Genomic DNA, 20379 nt, shown 5'->3' with positions numbered 1-20379 from the left:
CTGGGCAGGGACAAGGAAGGGGAGTCAGCAGGTGCTGCTGGATTTCAGGCAGGAGAACAGAGCCTCGGGTCCCTAACTGACAACAGAGGAAGGACAGTACCCACCTATCAGGCTCACATGAGGGACACTAGAGGGACACAAGGAGCTGGGTGGGAGCGTGGTACTGCCAAGGCATCATGAGAATGGATGAAGGTGGACTCACAGAGTGTGGATGGGAGGACCCTACCACCACTGCCAGCACTACTCGGGAGTTGCCTTGGGCTAGCAGCTTTGTGTCAGTGCGAGTTGTGCACACCTGTGCCCTGTCCAGAATTGCTGTGTGATCATAATAAGAATGGATACATGTAACAAGCTGAGGACCTGCCCTGGCGAGAGTGCTGAGGCCACCCCTGGTGTACCGTAGGGAGCCCTGAGATGGCAGAGTTTTAAGGCCTCAAGAGCATCACGCATGAGCTGAGAATCTACAGGGCTAGAGAGCTGCAGACCTAGCCAAGGACCATGGTGGGGAGAGTGGCAAGACAAGATAGCAAGTCATGGGCAGGACAGAGGTCCCCTAAGACGAAGAGGAGGTCTTGGCCTGTGAGTCAGATGAGCTGGGATTCCCTAGCCACTGGGCCCTGTTCCGTGGTGGCAGCGAACTTCAGTGTCTTTCCTTAGGCTGGTGTCTAGTGGTCTCAAGCTGATCCCTTGTGAGAGGCCACCAGGGGACAGGGCCAAGCTGTGTCAAGTGGTTTTTCAGGATTGATAGTGGAGGCCACAGTGGCTGTCACAACTGTAGCTCTTTCTTAGCGGCTATCACAAATTGCTACAAGCTGTATGGCTTAAACAACAGAAAGGTATTGCTATGGCCTGGAGGGCAGGAGTCTGATGTGAGATTTGCCCAGTTGGTGCCTCCTGGAGGTGGCCAGGGAGAATCTGTCCCCACTTATCCCCTAGCTTGGAGGCATGTGGTTGTTCCCTGCCTCTGTCTTCAGGCCCCTTCTCCATGCCTGGTGTCTTCTGTGAAGATCCTTGCCCTGTGTTTAGGTACCAAGAGTTATAACAAACACTATGTAGAGACCCTGTTACATTCTGAGGGCCCAGCTGGACCTGGGTGTTTATTGAATGTTTACAGCTACTAAGCTTCTCCATCATTCTCAGGCACTTTACAGCTAAAAGAGGCAAGGACGGAGAGGTTAAGATGGTCCCCAAGTCACACAGCAAGTGACAGAGAACTGGGCTTTGAACCCACATCTTCTCTTCTACACATTTCCATAGTTCTGCTGGGCACCAAAGCCAGAATTCCAAAGGACAGGGGCTCCTGGGCCCCAGAAAGGGGTGCTGCACACAGAGGGAAGAGGGACCTGCCTTGGCTACAAGAGACCAGCATATGGCAGTGTGTTGGGAGCCACAGTCCCTTCCTAAGAAGCCCCACCTGCCCCCATGTCCTCATCCTTGTGGGATCATGGTCAGGAACCAACACACTGATTGGTTCCCTTGTGAGGAGCTATGCTGTGTACTCAGTGTTTGGTAAATGTTTCTTCCATTTGCTGCGTGGGAGGGGATTGCTTCTTGCAAGTCACATCTTAGGGAGTTGGCTGTACCGTTCAGCTGCGTGTAGTGACACTAGTGGCTTATCCTCAATTTGCACCTCTGTAAAGTGGGCACGATACTAGTGCTCATCTTCCTTGTGGCAGGGGTGGCTGTGAGGGGCAAGGGGGCTCAAGTCAAATGCTCACCCTGGCACGGTCCTGGTGGAGCAATGCATTCCACGCTCGTCAAATAGTCTATCATGGTTTCCTTGCTGTAGCTGGCCCTCTAGGCACGTGGGTTTCCCCATCTGTGGATTCACAACAGCAGCCTAAGAAATACTCAGTGGGCTTGGGAGACAGCTCGGTCGATAAAATGCCTGCTGTGCAAGCATGAGGACCTGGGTTTGTATCTCCACCACCCTCATAAAAGCCAGGTGTGGGTGCTCAAAGCTGGCCCCTTAGTGCCAGGGAAACAGAGACAAGCTGATCCTAGGGGCTTGCTGCCTGGCCAGTCTAGCAAATGGGAGACTCGGATTCAGTGAGCGACCCTGTCTCAAAAGATAAACGGCGTAGGATTCCCAATGTTGACACCCAGCTCCCATATGCGTGTAGACAAGTGCACACTCCTGCACACACGCGTGATACACATGCACACACCACACGTTATATGCACACACAGAAAATATTCAAGAAAAATCTTACATCTGCACTGAATATCCCAGACAGTTTCCTTATGTTTCCTCAGAATAATACAGTTTCAGACCTGTCTGTGAGGGACTGAATATTCTAAGTCCCCTGGAGATGATTTTAAGTTTATGGAAGTATAAAAAGCAGACAGGCGACACTTGCCTGTGATCCCAGCACTGAGGAGGTGGAGGCAAGAGGATTGGGGGTTTAAGGTCATCCTTTGCTCACACCTTGGACTACATGTGACCCCGTCTCAGCAAACAAATGACAGCCACAACCAAAAAAGGTCTGTGAGAGGATGCTCCTGAATCATACGCAAATACCGTGGTGCTGTGGGAAGACCTGAGCCTCTGGAGATTGCGGGTTTGCAGGGGCTTCCTGAGGCCCAGAACCTCAAGTTTTCAAGGTTGCACAGTTGCTCCTTTGTTGTGTGAGGGTGTGGTGAGGTGCTGTAGGGAAGCACTCTGCTGAGTTTCCATGGCACCAGAGAGCTTTAAATATAAACCCCAACCCAGTATTGACTGCTGTGTGGCCTTGGGCCAGGAGCTTGGCTTCTCTGAACTCAGCATTCTGTCCTATGAAAGTGGGATTGATTTCAGATATCAACTAGGAATGTGTCTGAATGGGGTCCTGCTCGTGCCTGGGTACACTGACAGTGACCCCAGAAGGGGAGTCCTAGCCCAAGGAGGGGAGAAGCCTACACAGCCCCACCTCCTGTGCTGTGGGGAGGTGTGGTGCGGTGGCAATGCCTGTAGGAGGAACCACAAGTGAATGACCCCATTTTGGGTGAAGCAGCACCAGTCTCCGGAGGAGGAAGCAGGTGTCCCCCCCGCACCCCACCCCAGTGCCGCCTTAGGAGGCGGGATTTATAGGAGGGCTTGTCCCCGCCGTTGGTACCAGTCTAGGGGCTGTCTAGCTGCCCCACCTGGCTCTCAAGGACACTTTGGGCCAGAACTCAAGGGTGGCCTGCAGAGCTGAGCTGTCGAGCTGTGGAGGGCAGAGGGATCTGCTGGCGATCCTGGGGAGCATCCAGCCTTCCTGGGCCTTCTCAGGCTTTCATCAGGCTAGTAGATGGCACCGTGGTTAGAGATAAAAGCCAGGCCCAGGCTGCTTGAGGTCAAATCTGGGCTTGGCCACATTGGCTGTGTGGCCTCCATCTCTGTTTCTGAGTTCCCACAACTGTGACCTGGGCAGTAAAGTGTCCACCGTGCCATGGAGTCATGTCCATGCAGACGGATGATCTCTAAGATGTCACTCTAACATTTCAGCACATGGGATGGGGGCAGCTCACTTAGGCACTTTAGCTTTATTAAACACCTGTACAGCTTAGTCTTGATACAGTTTAGAGTCAACAAAATCCAGGGAACAAGAAGAAAGTCTTAGCAGGGGGCCATTAGGTGTTGGAACTAAGGAGCCTCTATCTACCACTCACCAGGAGCCCCTGTCTCCCCCTAAAGCTCAAGAGTGCTCACCCCTCAGAGCTACTGTTAGAATGCCTTCATGCAGTTGGTGCTTAATAAATGCCAGCTCAAAACAACAAACACCACAGTCCGGGGAGGACTGTAAAGCACGCGCTCTGAGATTCCAGTGCCTGCCCCTCTGTCTCCTGTGTGATCTGCTGCAAGTTCCATAACTTCTCTCGGCCTTAGCTCTCCTGTCTTTGAAATAGGAATAACAGAAGTCTTCAATTCAAAAAACGAGGATTAATCAAATAAAAGTAAAGTAATTAGGTAGAGATGCCAGCAGCTGTTACGTCATGAGCATCTAGTGAGTTCCTTCTAACCTCATAAATAATAGTAAAAATAAACACTGTTAAGTAACAGCCATCAGGAATCCCTAAGGTCTCAGATGTTACTTTGCTGGGGTTATGTAGCTGGCTCTCCCTGTCCAGGCACCGGCCAGTGTGGACTCTTTGTGATGTGGGTCTGGGGTTCTGTGAGTCTTATAGAGGAAGGAGTTTGGGAGAAGGGGAGGCACTGTTGGTTCAGATTGCACTGGACAAGGAGGGCTCTCGTCAGACAGGGTATCCCTGCCTGTCCTCCACACCAGGGGAAGCAGCAGATCTGGGCTGCACACCCTGCCCCAGATCAGCAGAGACTGCTGACCACCCTGTCATTTCCCAGCGAGCTCCTGGCCTTGTGGAGGCTGCTAGCAGCTGCTACAGAGTGACAGAACTCTCTCCTGAAGAGATCAGAAGCCCCGGGGCAGCCTATCTAACTACCAGGCAGGGATGAGCCACCAAGGGGTTGGGGGAGGGGGATGCTGCAGAGACCTGGGAATGGAGTGGCCTGGCATTGACGGACACTCCAGGCAACTCTGGACAAGTCCTTATCTAGATATTAGTTTCTCATTTTTGGAACAAAGACTTGGGCTCAGATGACTTCAAAATTCTCAAGTTCAAAGTCACTCAGATGTTTTTGAGAGTCAAGGTCATGGGAAGGGGCAGGTGGGAGGGAATGAGCTGGCATCTGTGCAGGGAAGGCATGTCCATCACTATGTCCCTCTCATGGGACTTAGCTGCAGACATTACTCAGGAGAAAGGGGCCAAAGGGGGGTATGGGGCAGGGCAGGGCAGCAGCTGTGACTGCAATAGTATATGCCTTTAGCTTGAACCTCAGCCTCATCCTTGGGGGGCTCTGGAACATAGCCTGCACTCCAGGATGTCTCCAGACCCGTAGCTAGTACAGTGGCCCTTGGTGTCCTGTATGGAAACAGTTGTGGCTGTGGCTGCTCTCTGAGCATCAAGATGTAAAGTGTGAGCACCCACTGGAGTGGTTCTTTGCCCCAGTTCAGGCATCCGTGTGCATAGAAAAGGCAACTGGAACTCCTGTGGGTCGGGGGCTGCTGCAGAGAAGCCCCAGATGCTGAGGGGCCTGCTGGTACCCCACACTGTCCGCTCTCCCATGTGTATCTGGAGCCCAGGCTGCCGGGTTGCAGTCTCCTCCCAAGTGTCTGAAGGCAGGATATTAAGAGCTCTTTAGGCCACTTCTAAATTTATCAACTTCAGTGACTCACTTCAGATGGAAGTGAGTCCCTTCTCATGCCGCCCCAGCCCTGGCTTCTGAGCTTGGAGCATCTTGGAGAAGGGAGGGACCACAGGGCTAGAAACAAACACTGGCTGAGCACTTGGGTGTGCCAACTCTCTTGCTAGAACTGGCTGCATCCAGGTGGCCACTGATAACAGGTGCCCAGATGGGACTCTGGCCCTGAGCAACTTACAGGACTCAGACTTAGCCTGACTGATTTGTTGGGTCCTCCAAGGCCTCCGTTTTGTCATCTGTACAGCAGGCCAGGGTAGTGCAGAGCCTACAGCCTAGACTGCCCCTGTGTTCCTGCACCAGGAATGCTGTGGAATGTGGCTGGCACTGGGTTCCACAGTTGTTTCTGGGCCTTTCTTGTTCCCTGGAGACCTGGTTCTCTGATGGCTTCTAAGGAAGGGGATTCTAAGCTGAGTGAAAATGTTGGCATCCTTGTCCCTGGGGCCCCCCATTCTCTGAAGGGGGACTGCGGGCATGGTCACCTCCACATACTCTGAAGCCTCAGGGAACCCTATGCCCTAACCATCATGAGGATGCCTTCCAAGAGAGGCCTCAGTGACTGGACCCCATACAGATACAGAGGCATGGTCTGGCAGAAGGGGGACATCTGAGCTAGGCTGTCACAGCCAAGAACAGAGTTGGGAACCCAGGCATCCCCCAAGCCAGATCCCTGTTGCTCTCACCCTTCCAGAACAGAATCAGAGGAGTTCAGGCCCAGAGCAGAGGCTGGAAGCCTGGGCGCTGTCCATGGTACCCAGTCACTAACTCTGAGCCCTAGACAAGCCAGACCAGAGAGACGGGGTAGGATGATTCCTTCTCCAGGACACAGACAAGGTCAGGGTGTCCTTGAAGCTGAATACACCCAAGAACCAAAGGCAGCCCTGATCTTTGTCCTTTCCCCACCGAAGAGCAGAGTCCAGCTTTGGGGGTGGAGTCTTTACAGTGTAGGCATCAGTTAGCCACTGTTGAGGGAATCCCAGCATCACCACAGACAAGCAGTGTCCCTGCATGGGTGACTGCTCCATGACTGTGACCACCATGGGGGGGGGGGTGCCTGGTACCTCCTGTATAATGTGAAAGGAGCAAGAGTCCTCAGGGTCGCAATCACATACACACATCCAAGACAGGAAGTGACCGTAGGAGCCACCTGCCTCCTGTGGAACCCCTGGAAGGGAGGGGGAGGAGAAAGGGCAGAGAGGATGGAAGCTGCAGCCATTGGGGGGGAGCGGAGGTGAGCTGGGAGGGTACTACAGAAATAAGCGCATCCGTGGAGTCTCAGTGTGGGGAGGAACTGTTGTGGCTGGGGCCAGGGCAGGTGTCCCCAGGGAAGAGGACCTCTCTGCATCCTGTTCTTTGGCCAGTTTGTATTTTGTCCCATTGTCTATGGCACCACAGTGGACTTTTGGACTCAAAGGAGCCCTTAATGGTGGGTGTGGGGACCACGCCTTCATTAAGTGACATTCCTGCTGATGAGACCCACACAAAAGAGCCTAGTGTCTGTCACCAGACACTTACCTGCCTCCTCCCATCTTCAGCCTTCTCTCCCTGCAGACCACACCCCCAAAGCTGTCAGTCACAGTTCAAAACCCATGGGGTGGCCAGCAAATAGCCCGCAGAACCATCTGGAAACCCTACTTTCCTTTTTAAAACCACAACCATTTTAATTCCAAAGAGAAAGCTTGTGAAGTGTGGAGGGCGTGGGGGTAACAGCTCTCTCCAGGTCTCCAGGTCTATGGGAAGCCCTTCCCTCTCAGCAGGATATGGCACCATGGATGCTATTAAAATCCAGCCTCCAAGCCGGGTGGTGGTGGTGCACGCCTTTAATCCCAGCACTCGGGAGGCAGAGACAGGCGGATCTCCGTGAGTTCAAGGCCAGCCTGGGCTACCAAGTGAGTTCCAGGAAAGGTGCAAAGCTACACAGAGAAACCCTGTCTCCAAAAAAAAAAAATTAAAAAAATCCAGCCTCCCAGTGGTGATGTGGCCACAGGCTGCATCCCTGTCTGCTTGTCCTTTCACACCCTGACAGACACAGGTTCCAAGGACTTCTGTTTCTTTTACTTATTATTATTCTATTTTACCATGGAGGTGTGGGTGTATATAAATATGTGTTTATGTTTGTGTGTGTGCAGGCACACATATGTGCTCAAGGGGACATGCATATGTGTATGAGGTCAATCTCAGGTGTCATGCCTTAGAAGTTATCCGCATTGCTTTTAGGAGACAGGGTCTCTCAATTAGGCTAGACTGGCTGGTCACCAAGCCACAGGGATCTCCCTGTCTCTACCTCTCCAACACAGGGGGTATAAGTGCGTCCCACCACACTCGTCTTTGTGAGTTCTGAGGATGGACTCAGGTCCTTGTGTTGCATTGCAAGCACTTTTCAGACTGAGCCATCTCCCCACCCTCCTTTGTAACCAGCCTCACTTTATGTGTAGCCACGTCACTTTATTGTGTGATGTGTTATCCATCCTGGGGCTTGGCAGGCTTTGAACCAGAAGCTGTAGAGGATAGCATGAAGGCAGGAGGCTTAAGCCCCTCCCCCATGCCGTTATGCATTGCCCAGAGTGTGCACCCACTCTTTATCCAGTGACCAGATTAGGAGTGAGGACACATAGAGCCATGATGCCCAGGCTCAGAACTCACCACCTTGCCATCTCTGGGACATGTCACTACCCCCACTACAACCAGTTCTCTGTGACACCCGTTGCCGTAGCAGGCAGTCTGAGCTCATCATGCCAAAAGTCAGCTAAAAGCACAAACGGGAGCAGGAGGCAACATCAGAGCACGGCTCAGAGGTCAAAGAAGAAAGCCAAATAGCAGAAAGCATGGGTGCAAAGACTCTCCCCTCACCCCAAAGCAAACAAGCTGTGCTTTTGAAATACCAACAGAAAAAAATATATGGCTCTTAGTAAGAAAGAAGTCACAGAAAGGACAAGGTAATGTGCCACACACACCCCATGGCCCCCGATGGGTGCAAGAGGCCTGGGCAACCATGCACCTGTGGGTTGCAGCCTGTGTGCAATATTGGCTGCTGGGTCCCAGCCCTGCTCCTTATGTTCTGTACATTCCACCAGAGGAAACTGAGGCTTGTTGGTAATCCTGCCCTACTGCTGCCAGCCCAGGTTCCAAGCCACCCACTGGCCCCATCCCAGCTGTAGGTGATGTCACCAGATTCCATTTCAGCCTTTTAGGGTGATTTCATGGCCTGCAGGTGGATGAATAGGCAAGAGGGAGCTGGAGATCCTCCGTGCAGAAGGGTAGCTAGAGGCTGAGTGCTGGCAGGTCCCTCAAATAGGAGAAGAGAGATGGACCATCTGGGCCTCGGGACCACAGAGGCCACTCTAGACTTTGGCCATAATCCTGCTGTTTGCTTAGAAGACCTGGACTGTGTGCAGGGCAACGGGCTGGAGGAACCATGCATCCTATCCTGAGAAGGACTTCCGGCTTGTCATCCAGACACTTCTTTCTAAGGGCCACGGCAAAGGGAATGTGCAGGTCCTTTGTGGAGTGGAGGAGACCACCCATAGCTGAAAGGGTGGGAGCATGTATTCATTCCACAGACATTAGTTAAGGTCCTACTGTGTGCCAGGTCTAGAGAACACCAGAATGAGAAGAGGCTGTTTTCTCTTTGCAAGCTTGTGTTTGAGTTGGTGGAGATAGATGACAGCCCAGGATACAAGCTGGTGGCCTGCCCAGGGACCCTAGGGACATGGATAATAAAGCTGAGAAGGAATCAGGGAGGTAGCATTTTGGGCAGGTACTTAAAGTTGCTGTGTGGCCATCTGGGGATCAGACTCAGCCAGTGTTAAGGCCTTGTCCAGTGGGTCCAGTGAGCAGTGAGCAGACTCACTGTGGAGCAGAGTAATCAAGGCAGGGCTAAAAGAACTCAGAGAGGTTCAGAGGTGATCAAGATCACACAGTGACCTGCAGGCCACCATGGGGACTCTTTCTTTTCCTGAGAGGAGTGGCTCCGGTGGAAGAGGGACTTGATGTGATTCTGATGTGTGTGGAGAGCTGCCTGGGGGGAGCAGGGACCAGGGATCCTCTGCAGCTGCCTAGTGAGATGTGGCAGTGGCGTGGATCAGGCTGGACATGGAGGCTGCAAGACGTACTCGAATTCTGAATGTGCCTGAGAATAATACAGGCATTTATGGATGACACTGGATGAGACTGTGGTTATGGAACTGAACCGAGGAGATTATTTAGAAGATGGGAAGTACGTGGTAATACTGGGAGAAAGGATGAATAGGGGTGGAGTAGGATGGATGGACAGATAGATGGATGATAGATGGGTTGTGGATAGGTGGTCAGACAGTTGGACAAGTGGGTGGGTGAATGTGTGCTTTGGTGGGCAGTGGATGTATGGATAGATGCATGAGTGGATGGATGGATGGATGGATGGATGGATGGATGGATGGATGGATGGATGGATTGGTAAGTGGTGGATGGATGAGTGGGTGGGAGGGTAAGTGGATGGGTGGATGAGTGGGTAGATGAATGTATGGGTGAGTGGGCAAATAATGGATTAATGGATGGATGCAGAGATGGAAAAACAGGTGGAGTGAGCAAGTTGATGGGTGGGTGGGTAGAGAAGTAAGTAGATGGGTGAGCAGGTGGAAGGATGAATGGGTAGGTAGATCGGTGAATGAGTGGATGGATGGATGGATGGATGGATGGATGGATGGATGGATGGTGAGCAGGTGTATGGATAATTGGGAAGGTGGGTAGATAGATAGATAGATAGAGGGAAAGGAAGCAGAAAGCAAGCATGCTATGGATACCAGACTAAGAAGTCTAAAGTTTCTTCAGAAGCAGTGGGAGCCCTGCATGCTATTGAGCAGTGGTATGACAGGAGGCATACTGCTGTAAGGCGTACTTACAGAAGCATTGGATGGCTTCTGGCATGCATCCCAAGCCACAGTCTCCCAGGGACGTGCTGCTAGTCCTCTCTCTTTCCTTCTGCTTGACCACCACCTCATTTATTGATTAGGTTCTGGGGCAGTGCTTAGCCTGAGCTGAGGTCTGGGGGCACTGGGGACATGTGTGAATAAACCAGGCATAGTTCCTGCCCACAGAGCACATTCTGCAGCCCCTGGCAGGGCCACAGAACCAGAGACTCCAGGCCCTCTAGGTCTCTCTGCCCTTTTCAGGGAACTTGGTTTCCCACAGCCTCCACAGAGGTGCGGGGTAAGCCAGGAGTTTCTGAGAGCTGGCCTTGACCTAAAGACTCCAACATCACCTCTGCCACAGAGTTTACTTATGTGGGTGGGAGAGGAAGCACTTTGTTTACCTGGAGATTTGTGATATGGTTGTGTGTGTGTGTGTGTGTGTGTGTATGTGTGTGTGTGCGTGCGTGCGTGTGTGTGTGTGTGTGTGTGTGTGTGTGTATCTGCATATGGAGTGGAAGGAGGCTGTGCCAATGTGCACTTCATAACCACTGAATTCTGCACTCTGTGAATGCTTATCTGTGATTTAATCTTAAGCTCCTGTTCTGGGTCATCATGTTTGTGACAGTGGGGACATAGTGTGGACAAACATAGGAAGTATCATCAGCAAAAATATAAAATTCCAGTCACTAGTGATTGTTATAAAGACATCTAACGGGGACATTGATGGGTCCTCCCAGGATAGTTCAGGTAGGACAGTCAGGAAGATCCTCACTGAGGAGATGGCACTGAAGAGGATGAGGAGGCCCTGACCTTGCCACCATCTGTGGAACAGCTGTCTCAACAAAGGAGAACAAGCTAGGCATGTTCAACGGCCTGTGTGTAGGAAGGAATGAGGCTTGTGCAAGGCCCTGGGGTGGGAACGAGCGAGGCATGTTCAGAGGCCCGTAGGTGGGAAAGAATGGGGCCTCTGCAAAGGCCCTGGGGTGGGAACGAGCGAAGCATATGCAAAGATCCCAGGCCACGGTGGCTGAGGAAAGGGCAGAAGGTGGAGAAATGAGGAGGCAAAGGGCTCAGACCATGTGGGGTTTTGTAGGTGATAACACGGAGCTTACATTTTATCTTGACATTGGAAGATCTTCATTCAGAGGTGTACACAATCCCTGTGACTGTCACGTGGAAAACCTTGTCCCCTACTTGATCCTCAGGCTAGTGCAGCAGACGGTGACACCTCCATTCTACAGGCAGGGAAACTGGACCCTATGGCTAGTGAGTAGCATAGCAAGGTCTGTGCACAGCTTGATCCGTGGCACCTCTGCAGGCTCCCAGCTAGCAAGTACATGAGCGTGCAGATGGTGGGTGCAGGGCCATGCCTACCCCCCGCCCCTCCTGCTAGCCACCTCTGTATATGGTCTGTGGCCTCCTGCCCCTCACAGCCAATCTGCTTCTGATTGTGTCCCTAGTGCCCTGGCACAGGGTTAGCCCAGGGCCATTGACAGGTGAACACAGGGAGCGTGGATCTCACAGGACTGTTCCAGAAACTTCTGCAGAATGTCCCCTTGCCATTGGCACCTTGTATCCTCCTCAGGGTGGCTGCTCCCAGGCAGCCTGTCATCAAGCCCAGGTTGTAAGGTGTGATTTGTGCAGAAGTGAGCAGGTGGCCTGGGCCAGGCTCCCCACCCAAGATGGGCAGCATAGATTGGGTTCTACTGCTGAGGTCCCCGTGGCCTGCTGTGCAGCTGTGGGAGGGATAACCCAAAGCAGAGGATATAGATGCAGGAGGGCAGCCTGCCTAGTGTGCCTGGCTAAAGCCGGCCATGCCAGGGTGTGCCTTTACTTGCTTTCAGCCCCCACCAGGGTATGAGTCCAGCTACTCTCATTCCTTGAGCTACCCACCACCTAGCCCTTCCTGTTCCCTCACCCAGCCCAGAGCTCAGGGGCAAAGACCCTTCCTTGCCCTGTGACACCTAGGTGAGTAACCTCACCTCACAGAGTCTAGTCTCTATAGCTGTGAAATGAGGAGACCAGGCTTTAAGGGAGGAAGCCTCCAGAACCTTGCTGTCCTAGTTATCATTAACTGTCACCTTGACACAGCTTGGAGTCATCTGAGAGGAAAAGCTCAGCTGAGGAATTACCTAGATTGGATTGCCCTGTGGGTATGTCTGTGGGAGGTTGTCTTATCATTTGATGCAAGAGGGCCTGGCCCACTTCAGGTGGCACCAACCCTAGGCAGGTGGTCCTCGCTGTATAAGAAATCTGGTGAAGCATGAGCCTGTGAGTAAAGGAGAGAGAAAGCATCATTCCTCCACGTTTCTGCTTCATGCTTCTGTTTGAGCTCCTGACCCGACATCCCTCAGTGATGGACTTTGACCCGAAAGTGTAAGCCAAATAAACACTTTCCTCCCCAATTTGCTTTTGGTCAGAGTGTTTTATCATAGCAATGGAGATGAAACTAGAATGCCTTCCCTCGGCACCTTGTATATGATATGCACTCGCTTTCGAAGGCAGATGGTAGGCTGGATTTAGTGGTGCAAGCCTGTAATTCCAGCTACTTGAGAGGCTGAGGCAGGAGGATTGCAAGGGTGAAGTGTGCCTGGGCAATTTAGTAAGATCATATCTTTAAATAAAAAGAAATTGTTAAGGGTTTGGGTATAGCTCAATGGTAAATGTTCATCTAGCGTGTGCAAGGTGCTGGATTCCATGTTCGCCTCGCGTATGACAGGCCCTGAATTCTATCCCCAGAACTCAATAGCAAGTGCACTTTTGATGACAGTGATGAAGACACTGACCAGCCAGCCTCCCGTCCCCTGTTACACCTTCCTGCCTATCCCATGGAAGTGGCAGCGGACTTGAACCTGACCCCCTCACCTTTTCAGAAACCCCTTTCTGAAAAGGCTAAGGTCGGTTCTCCTATGGTCTATCCCTGGCTAGGCTTTGTGCCCAGGGGACTCGATCTCAGCCTTTTGGTATCCTAGCCCTACAGTGTGAGGAGGCAGCCTTATGCTCACATCACATCCCAGAGCACAGGGATCAGCAGAGTAGAAGAATCCACCTCAGTGCCCAGAGCTCAGCTGCAGATCTGCACAGGGCCGCTTCCTTCTGCCTGCAGGGACCATACCTTGCCTGTTGATTCCTTGGGGCTCTTAGGTGAGCCACATATGGAAGGTACCTTCCCGCCAGTGTAGAGAGCTTGGGGGCAGGGGGAAGAGCTGATGTATGGCCCAAGACTCCAGTCTGCCTCCCATATGTCGGGGTGCTGGGCAGTGCAGACCTGGGGTCTGGGAGGAAGAACACACAGGTGGGAGCCGGGAGACAGTTAGAATGTGGTAGAACCCAACAGTATGGCCAGCATGAAAGAAGGGAGGATGTGGAGGGTCTCCTCGGGAACCTCACCGTCCAGCAGATACTCAGACTGTCCCTGTGGGGACCTGGGGAAGTCCCATATCCTCCCAAATCACAGTGAGAGACCACCTCTTCCCCAAGTTGAGACCCTCTGAGTCCCACTAAAGGATGCATTCATCCCCCTTCTCCTCTCAGGAGTCTCTGCCCTACAGTTCCTTCCAAGTTCCAGTGACTCAGTTTCCCCACAGTCCTCTTGGCTTTGGGCTCAGGAACTTGGGAGACTTAAGATCAGACAGCACAGCCAACCATATCCCTCCCAGGCAGGAGCTGGGCTCAAGATGCCCATGTGCCTTCAAGGGCACAGAGTGAGCCAGAGAGGCAGCACAGGCTCCAGGCTGACACACCCTGGGCAGTATCCTTCTTTATTCTTCATCACTTCCCTTGGAGGAGAAGGAGGTCCCCATGCTTGACCCATGACCCTCAGCTGTCAATCTCTGTATGGTATTGGAATGTAGAAAGGAAGGGCTGGTGTCTATATTCAGGCCCTGACCCTCCTGTGGGTGTCTCCAGTGACCAGGCTACAGTGGGCTGGCCAGCCAGTTCCATTTTGGATGGTTTTCTTCAGGAAGGCAGCTGGAGGCTGGCCAGCGGGCCTTTTCCACCACCATGGAAATTCCCAACAATGGAATCCTGACAAGCTCACAGGGCCCTTCTTCCACCCACGTTGTTATGAAAAACACCTCCTTGGTGGCCTGGCAGGGGACAGAGCAGCTGAGATCCTACAGTTAAACCTACAGAGAATTCCCTGTGAGCTGCTCCAGGGTACATGGCTAATCAGACCCAGGGGTGTTGGAGGGAGCCTGGCCTACAAGCTGGTGCCTGGCAGGAAGGGAATCAGGGCAGCTACGGGGTCTCCCCTGCTGATGGTGCAGGGGCAGAGTGGGCGCAGCTCAGCCCCACATGTCATTGACGTCATTGATGCTGGAAAATATGTTGGTTAGTTGTCAAGGAAGTAGGTAGATTGCAAGAGGCACTGTAGGGGGCAGGGCACACTGGGAAGAGCGCCTGAAATTGGGGGGGGGGTACCAGACAGCTCCTCTGCCGTCCAACCTTTTCATCTGAAAAATGGGGACAGTTACACCCAGCACACACCAGGAGCTCTGACAGAAAGAATGTGGCTCAGTTGGTAGCGTGCTTGCCTAGCTTGTACCAAAGCCTGGATTTGATCCCCAGGACTCCACAAAGTAGGAGCAGCAGTGTGTGCTCCCAGGAGTGGAAAGAAGCAGGAGAACCAGAAGTTCAAGGGCATCCTCAGCTACATAGTTAGCTTGAGGCCAGCCTGAGCTATATTAAGACCCAGGAAAGAAAAAAGGAAGGAGGGGTAGAGAAAGGAAGGGAGGGGGAGCATGTGGATGCCACACATTTTGTCACCCCAACATCACCTTTCCAAGGACACAGGGTGTGGCAGAAGTCAGACACGCTCAGGAGACAAACCAGAATCCCCTTCAGAACCCTAGTCTTGCCCTACATGCGCTGAATCACCTTGGGCAAGGGACCTCACCACCCTGGGTCTCAGTTTCCTCATCCGCAAAATAGGGGCAAGGAAAGTTGTTTCTCTCTCCTTGTGGGCCCCTTATCTGACCCAGGGGGCAGGACTACCAAGGCCAAGCATGTACAGCAGGCCCAAAGACAGGGCTGGGAGAGCTCAGAGGCCTTCAGGTGACTGACAGAGACAAGAGTAGAGGTGTGGCCACCACACTCAGAGCGCCAACGCTGCATGCACTCTGCCACGCTCTCCCTCAGCTCCACCTGACCACAGACAAGGTGCTGCACATCAGTGCCCATGCATCTTGTGGGGTGCAGTTAGTTGTTGGCTGCTCTTGGCCCATGGGTGACTGTGGGTGATAGGACAAAGACTGGTGGTGTAAGCAGAGATGGCAAGGACAGAGAGGCATGGCCTGCAAGGCAGCGAGGATCTGGCCCTAGGGATGGGAGAGCTGGTTCTGTCCTGGCCTTTCTGTGTGGCCAGGCAAACTTCATCTCCTTGTAAAATGGGCATCAAGAGTGCCCCCTTCAGGCTAGTTGTGTGGATGCTGTTGCTCAGGCTAGACTGCCTGGTCAGAAACTTATCCTTAGTCACCTACTCCCCTTTGGACCAGGTACCTGCAATATGCCAGGCAGCAGTACACAGAGCAGCATGGAAGGATCCACATGCCATATGTCCAAGGCATTCCCACTTTCCAAGAAGCCCCTAGTCCCAAACAAACCTGGGCAGTGGGCACCCCAGTACGTTCTCTGCCCTCTTGATGGGAGAGGGGCAAGTAGATGTGACACCTACACAGGGACTACAACTGTGCTAAAAACCAAAACACCAACTAGAGAGTAGAGAGAGAGAGGCCTGCTGCTCACCATGGGGAAGTCAGGACAGACATCTGCAAGGAGGTGACAGATGGACAGAGACCTCATGAAGTGAGGGAAGGAGACACATGGACATCTAGGCAGAGGGAAAAATACCCACAAAACCAGATGTGGAAAGGCACGGGCCTGCTGGAGGGAGCCACAGAGTCTGTGATGAGGAGGGCTGCCGAGTGGTGTCTATACCAGTTCCAGGCAACTGAAGGGAAATAACCCTGTAGGGGGCTAACTCGGGGGAAATTTGGAGGGGCGTGGCTTCAGGCATGGCTGTACTCCTGCCTCTCTGTTCTTGCTGTATACGGTCTGTCTTTATTCTCAGGAACGTCCAGCCTCACGAGGCACAGCTCACACCTGTCTATAAGCAAGCACAGAGTTGGTCACTCTGTCTCAAGGTGCAGGTATGGCCGGTGTGACAAACTAGAATCCAGTGTGGTTGAGCAGTGAGTAAGATGAAGCGGTGGGAAGCCAGATAGAGCCAGGGAGCCCAAAGCCCTGCAGATCCAGCGAGGATGCCAAGCATAGCTCTGCATGTGCTGAGAACCACTGGCAGGTTTTGAACTACTTTGTTTAGTTGGTTGGACTGATTTTTTACAGCCTTGGAGGTTGAACTTGGAGTCTCATGCACGCTAGGCAAGCACTCTCCCATGGAGCTGCATCCCAGCTCTGCCGGGAGGGTTTAAGCAGGAAGGTGACACCATTGGTTTATGTCCTCTGGCTGCTGGATGGAAAAGGGCAACAGGGCTGAAAGGACAGCAGGGACATTGGTGAGGAGCTGGTTCCGTTGGTTAGCACGCATACGTGGAGAAAAAGAAAGATGGAATAAAGTGACCAGTGTGTGAGGAGCCTAAGGAAAAATCTGGCTGAACCTGAGTCCAGATAGGGTAGCTAATGAGAGCTCAGCAAGATCTCAGATGGGGGGATAAATGGCTGGGAGGGAGCTGTATGCCATGGACATGTTGGGAGCCCGGGAGCCTGGGGGCCCTTCATTGACTCCTGGTTAGTGGCAGGTTTATCGTGGGCCTGGAGTCCTGCTGTGGTGAGCAGAGGAAGACAGCAGAGTAGAGGGTGCCTCTTGCTTCATTTCTTCCTCTAGTCCTGGGTCCAGGGCAGGCCCTACTCCCTAAGAGCAGACTCCTGACTGGTCCCAATGCTTCCCAGCATCCAGCCTGGCTTTCAACTAGGTGTCAACTACTGGAGGCAGCCAAAGGAGCTCCCTGTCCCCTTGAAAGCCGCCTGTGACATATGCTAGAGCCACCTGCAAGAGAAGAATTTGCCAGGGTCAAGGCATGCTGTAGACAGCAGCCCCACTGCAGGACAGCCCACCCGTGACCCGCCAAGCTGGACTAGACAGTTCCGCCCCCTGCCGGAATCCATCAAGCAGAAGGGATGTTTTAGTTTTCCATAGTTTCTGCTTCAACTGGGAATCGGGCTCCCGGAGTGGCTGGGACTGGGTGCAGCTGAGTTAATGGTTCTGGGACAGACATCTGGAGCATCTCAAAGCTTCCTTTAGAAGAGGCTTGGGTCTCCTTGCTTTTTTGGGGGGTGTGCCCAGGCCCCAGGGTAGCAGCTGAGGAAAGGAGGCTAAGACATAGAGTCCGAGGGAGAGTCTGGCATTGAAGGGTCTACCTCCACTCAGCAACATTGATGGAGCGCCTTTTGGGGGTCAGTATTTTCCCACACACTTTTTCTAACACTGTAACCTTGCAGGGTGGTGGTGTTATTCCTACCTTACTGAGGAGGAAACTGAGGTTGAGAAAGGGCCTGGGTGATGTTTGTCACATGGTTCCCAAATTCATAGAAAGTCAAGATCACCCCTCCTGCCCCATCCCTGCAGAGGCCATGTACTGAGCTGTGTACCTTCAGGGGACCTGAGTGTGCCTGCTACAGGAAGGAAATCTGTCTGGCTCTGCACAGATGTCTTTCCTTCTCTCCGGCCTCTCTCCCTTCCTTGTCTCTTGAATTAGTTACTGGGGACCCTCTATGTGCCATGCTAATACCCTAGGAGTGATGGTCAGACAAAACACAGGCCTTGTTCTCAGTGGTCTGGAGTCAAACGTTAACTCAGTAGTCACAAGAATACACATAAAATACAACCTTGTACCTGTGACAATGGGATAGGGACCTCAGTGAGGCCCCCTGCAGGAAGCACAGTTAAGCTGAGAGCGAGCAGGAGAATCAGTAGATGGTGATGGGAAAGGAACAGCATTCCAGGCAGAGGGAACAGAACAGAGGTCATGCATAAGGAGGAAGCAATGTGGCTGGAACCGAGGGCTGAGGAGAAAGGGGTGCTGGGCTCACTAAGGAGCAGTGGCCCGGCAGCAATTGGAATCGCACTAAGGCGTTGTCTTTAGCCTAAGAGCACGATGAGCAGGTGAGGTTGAAGTACAACCAGGGAGGCCACTAAAGAACTGCCATAGTCTTCTGAGCAGAGACAAGAACTCAGATGACACTGGGGGCTGGGAGATGTGACTTGGAGGAAATGCAGTAAAGAGGTAGAGCTCAGGAGAGAGTGGCAAGGGCCGCTCTTGGTGTCTTAAGTAGTGACATGGAGAGAAGATGGAGACTGATGTCACAGTGAGCCCCAGGAGCATAAGCTCAGGAGGGAGGGTTGGAGATTACACTTCAGATGAGCAGACTCAGAATCCTTACCTCACACTACATAGAAAATTAAACCAAGATGGAAGAAAACATGGGGGTGCTTCATGACACTGAATTTGACAGCAATTTCTTAGCTATGACACCAAAGATACAGATAATAAATGAAAAAAATGAAAGTTTTTGTACATCAAAAAATGTTCTCACAAAGTATGGGAGTGAAGCCATAGAGGAGAAAATGCCTGCAAGCCATGTGCCTGAGAAGGGATTTGTATCCACAATATACAAAGAACCACCACTGTTCAGTAACAAAAAAGAAAAGCAAGGAGTTCAAACAGACTTGAGCAGATGTTTATGTAAAGAAGACACAAGAATGGCCAGTCACACAAAAAGAGACTCTCAACATGCTAGTCGTCAGAGAAACAAAGCGAAGCCAAGCCTTGGTGACACCACTGCATACCCTGTGTCAGCTACTATGAAACAGTGTTGACCAGAGTGCGGGGAAGCTTATACCCTGTGCATTGCTGGTGGGAGAATAAAATGGGATGGGGACTGCAGAGAAAGTGTGACAGGTCCTCAAACAGTAAGAACACAATTACCTCAGGATCTGCAACGCCATGAGGGGGTCCGCATACAAAAAATAATAATAATACTTGAAAGCAGGGATTCAAACAGCTATCTGTATGCTTGCTGACAACATACAAATTATTCACAGTAGCTAAAAGGTGGCAACAGCCTGAATGTCGATGTCTGTGGCCAAGTGGATAAACTAAATGTTTGGGATGGAATATTACCCAGCCTTAAAAAGGACATTCTGATTCATGCTACCACATGGTGAACCCTGTGGACAAGCTAATTAAAATAAATCAGCCATAAAAGGAAAAGGACCATAGAATTTCACTCATATGAGGTTCCTAGAGTGGTCAAGTTCATAGCAATGTGAAGGAGAGCACAGTCGGTGTCGGGATGAGGGATAATACGGGATTAGTGTTGATGGAGACAGAGATTCATTTGGGAGAATGCAAAGGTTCTAGAGCGTCTGGGCATGAAGTCCAGCACCCCATGAACTAAGCACAGGCATGCACACCCGTGATCCCAGTGCTGTGGAGGTAGAGGCAGGAGGATCAGAAGCTTGAGTTCATAGGGAGTTCAAGGCCAGCCTGCTCTACATGTCTCAGAATAAAAAATAAGAAGGCAATGACCACTGTATGGCATTAAGAACGTGCTTACCACCCCTGAGAAGAGCATTAAAGATAGTTAAAATGGTGGGTTTATTTCATGCAAATTTACCCACAGTAAAAAGAAAAATAGATGAAAGTGACACATCAAAGAGCTCGTGGGCCTAACTAGAGAATTACGACTATGAACCTTCTAGAAGAAAATAGCAGAATGTTTTCACCAGCGAGGAAGAGGAGGTAATGTCTCAAAAAGACAGAAAATGCCCTAAGAGGGGAAAATGGATGCAGTGTGCTTGAAAGCTGTTGGGCATGTTCTGAGGAGACGTCTGAGTGGAGAAGCCAGCAGGGTGCTGGTGCCGGTCCCTCATGGGAAGACCTGAGCTGAGGGAAGTCTGTGACCAAGTTATGTTTTGAGCTGCAAAGCTGCACTCGGGGTGTTTCTGCTTCTTGTCGCTGTGACGACAAATACCCGAGGAAATCAGCTAAAGGAAGAAATTGTATTTTGGTGCAGGTCCCAGAGGCTCCGGTCCTCAGCGCCCCGTTAGCGTGTCTGGCCTATGTGAGTTTAAGACAGCAGAGCTGCTTGTCTCAGAGTGGTCAGGAGGCAGAGGATGGAATATGAAAGATGCAGGGAGGAGGTACACCCAAGGCCACACCCCCGAGAACCTGCTCTGTTCACCCAGGTCCATCTGCTGGACCTCAGTCACTCCCTATTGTTCTATGAAAT

At 52.0% G+C, this 20379-nt stretch overlaps 1 protein-coding gene across 1 annotated transcript in view; it reads left to right on the top strand.

Moving 5' to 3' along the window:
- Atp2b2 (ATPase plasma membrane Ca2+ transporting 2) overlaps window positions 1-20379 on the top strand; it is a 163343-nt gene that overhangs the window by 3663 nt on the left and 139301 nt on the right. The window lies entirely within an intron of this gene.

The sequence above is a fragment of the Peromyscus eremicus genome, chromosome 3 (assembly GCF_949786415.1).
Source record: "Peromyscus eremicus chromosome 3, PerEre_H2_v1, whole genome shotgun sequence".
NCBI lineage: Eukaryota > Metazoa > Chordata > Mammalia > Rodentia > Cricetidae > Peromyscus > Peromyscus eremicus.
This window is presented reverse-complemented; position numbering and strand designations above follow the sequence as displayed.